We start from the raw sequence: 3591 nt of genomic DNA on the forward strand, positions 1-3591 counted from the left end.
GGGCAGGTGACAGCGGGGGGGGGTTTGGGGTGTCCCCGGGGGATTTTGGGGCCCCCGGGGGGGGGTTTGGGGTGTCCCCGGGGGATTTTGGGGCCCCCAGGGGGATTTTTGGGGTCCCCATGATGATTTTTGGGGTCCCCAGGGGGATTTTTGGGGTCCCCAGGGGGTTTTTGGGGTCCCCAGGGGGACTTCGGGGTGGTTTTGGAGGATTTTTGGGGTCCCCAGGAGGATTTTTGGGGTTCCCAGGGAGATTTTGGGGTCCCCAGGGTGGTTTTGGGGTCCCCAGGGGGTTTTTGGGATTCCCAAGGGGATCTGGGGTTTTTTTGGGGTCCCCAGGGGGATTTTGGGGCGGTTTTGGGATATTTTGGGGCGTTTTGGGGCGTTTTTGGGCTGCCCTACCCCAGGGCAGTCTTGGCCCCGCTGTGTCTGGGGTTATTGTGGGGTTATTTGGGTTGGTTTTGGGGCATTTTGGGATATTTTGGGGTATTTTGGGTGGTTTTTAGGATCTTTTTGGAGTATTTTTGGTGCCCTAGCCTAGGCTGGTCTCAGCCCTGCAATTTTTGGGGTGTTTTGGGTGGTTTTGGGATATTTTGGTGATATTTTTGGGTCATTTTTGGGTATTTTTGGGGTGTTTTGGTTCCTTACCCCAGGCTGGTGTCATCTCCACCACGTTTGGGGTTATTTTAGGGTATTTTGGGGTATTTTTGGGTGTTTTTGGGGTGTTTTTGGGTGTTTTTGGTGCCTACCCCAGGCTGATCTCGGCCCCGCCGTGTCTGGGGTATTTTTGGGATATTTTTGGGGATTTTTTGGGGTATTTTGGGGTATTTTTGGGTGTTTTGGTGCCCACCCCAGGCTGGTCTCGGCCCCGCCGTGTTTGGGGTATTTTTGGGGTGGTTTTTAGGACATTTTGGGGTATTTTGGGGGCCCTACCCCAGGCTGGTCTCGGCCCCGCCGTGTTTAGGTTATTTTAGGATATTTTGGGGTGGTTTTTGGGGTTTTTGTGCCCTACCCCAGGCTGGTCTCGGCCCCGCCGTGTTTGGGGTATTTTGGGGTGGTTTTTAGGACATTTTGGGATATTTTGGGGTGTTTTGTGGCCCTACCCCAGGCTGGTCTCGGCCCCACCGTGTTTGGGGTATTTTGGGGTTATTTTAGGATATTTTTGGGGGTTTTTGGGGCCCTACCCCAGGCTGGTCTCGGCCCCGCCGTGTTTGGGGTATTTTTGCGATATTTTAGGGTATTTTTAGGATATTTTAGGGGTGTTTTTGGGGTGTTTTGGGGGCCCTACCCCAGGCTGGTCTCGGCCCCACCGTGTTTGGGGTATTTTGGGGTTATTTTTAGGATATTTTTGGGGGTTTTTGGGGCCCTACCCCAGGCTGGTCTCGGCCCCGCCATGTTTGGGATATTTTTAGGATATTTTTGGGTGTTTTTAGGGTGGTTTTGGGGTATTTTTGTTCCTACCCCAGGCTGGTCTCGGCCCCGCCGTGTTTGGGTCTCTGCGTCACACGCTGGAAGGGGCAGAGCCGGTACAGGTACCTGGGGGGAGCCAAAAATGGATAAAAATGGATAAAAATGGTGAAAAATGGACCAAAAATGGCCAAAAATGGCCCAAAAATGGATCAAACATGGCCAAAAATGGATGAAAATGGCCAAAAATGGTGGAAAATGGACCAAAAATGGCCAAAAATGGCCCAAAAATGGATCAAACATGGCCAAAAATGGATGAAAATGGCCAGAAATGGACCAAAAATGGCCCAAAATGGAGAAAAAATGGAACAAAAATGGCCAAAAATGGCCCAAAATGGACCAAAAATGGTCAAAAATGAACCAAGAATGGACCAAAAATGGCCCAAAATGGGCAAAAATGGACCAAAAATGGCCCAAAAATGGCCCAAAATGGCGAACAATGGCCAAAAATGGCTAAAAATGGCCCAAAAATGGCCCAAAGACCACAGGGACCCCTCCCCAAAACACCCCCAGACCCTCAAACCCTCCCAGAACCTCCCCAGGACGCCCCAAAATGCCCCCAAATTCCCCCCAAAACCCCTTTAGGACCCCCCTAAACTCCCCCAAATTCCCCAAAAAATGGCCAAAACCGGCCCAAAACCCACCGGGACCCCTCCCCAAAAAAATCCCAGACCCTCAAATCCCCCCTCAACCCCCTCAGGACCCCCCAGGACTCCCTCAAATCCACCCAGGACCCCCTCAGGACCCCCACCAAAAATGGCCCAAAAATGGCCCAAAATGGCGAACAATGGCCAAAAATGGCTAAAAATGGCCCAAAAATGGCCCAAAGACCACAGGGACCCCTCCCCAAAACACCCCCAGACCCTCAAACCCTCCCAGAACCTCCCCAGGACGCCCCAAAATGCCCCCAAATTCCCCCCAAAACCCCAAAATTCACCCCAAATTCCCCTCAGGTGATTTTTGGGGTCCCTCACTCAGATTTTGGGGTCCCTGGGGAAGTTTTGAGGGTCCCCAGGACACGTTTTGGGGTTCTGGGACAGATTTTTGGGTCCCCCCAGTGATTTTGGGGTTCCCAGGCCCATTCTGGGGGTCCCTGGGGAAGTTTTTGGGGGTCCCAGGTCCATTTTTGGGGGTCCCAACTCTGTTTTTGGGGGTCCCAGATCCGTTTTTGGGGTCCCAGCCCCGTTTTTGGGGGTCCCAGTCCCATTTTTGGGGTCCCAGCCCCGTTTTTGGGGTCCCAGGGGGGTCACAGGGCCATTTTTGGGGGGTCCCTGTCCCATTTTTGGGGGTCCCAGCCCCGGTTTTGGGAGTCCCAGCTCCATTTTTGGGGTCCCAGCCCCATTTTTGGGGGTCCCTGTCCCACTTTTGGGGGTCCCAGGTCAGTTTTTGGGGGTCCCAGCCCCATTTTTGGGGGTCCCTGTCCCATTTTGGGGGTCCCAGTCCCATTTTTGGGGTCCCAGCCCCGTTTTTGGGGTCCCAGGGGGGTCACAGGGCCATTTTTGGGGGGTCCCTGTCCCATTTTTGGGGGTCCCAGCCCCGGTTTTGGGAGTCCCAGCTCCATTTTTGGGGTCCCAGCCCCATTTTTGGGGGTCCCTGTCCCACTTTTGGGGGTCCCAGGTCAGTTTTTGGGGGTCCCAGCCCCATTTTTGGGGGTCCCTGTCCCATTTTTGGGGGTCCCAGGTCCATTCTTGGGGATCCCAAGCCCATTTTTGGGGTCCCAGCTCAATTTTTGGGGTCCCAGCTCCATTTTTGGGGGTCCCTGTCCCACTTTTGGGGGTCCCAGGTCAGTTTTTGGGGGTCCATGGCCTGGTTTTGGGGTCCCAGCCCCGGTTTTGGGGGTCCCAGACCCATTTTGGGGTCCCTGTCCCGTTTTTGGGGGTCCCAGCCCCATTTTCGGGGGTCCCAGGCCCATTTTTCGGGGTCCCAGCCCCATTTTTGGGGGTCCCAGGTCCATTTTGGGGGTCCCAGCCCTGTTTTTGGGGGTCCCAGCCCCGTTTTTGGGGGTCCCAGCCCCATTTTCGGGGGTCCCAGGCCCATTTTTCGGGGTCCCAGCCCCATTTTTGGGGGTCCCAGGTCCATTTTGGGGGTCCCAGCCCTGTTTTTGGGGGTCCCAGCCCCGTTTTTGGG

This window comes from Passer montanus, unplaced genomic scaffold (genome assembly GCF_014805655.1).
Source record: "Passer montanus isolate IOZ18808 unplaced genomic scaffold, ASM1480565v1 scaffold552, whole genome shotgun sequence".
NCBI lineage: Eukaryota > Metazoa > Chordata > Aves > Passeriformes > Passeridae > Passer > Passer montanus.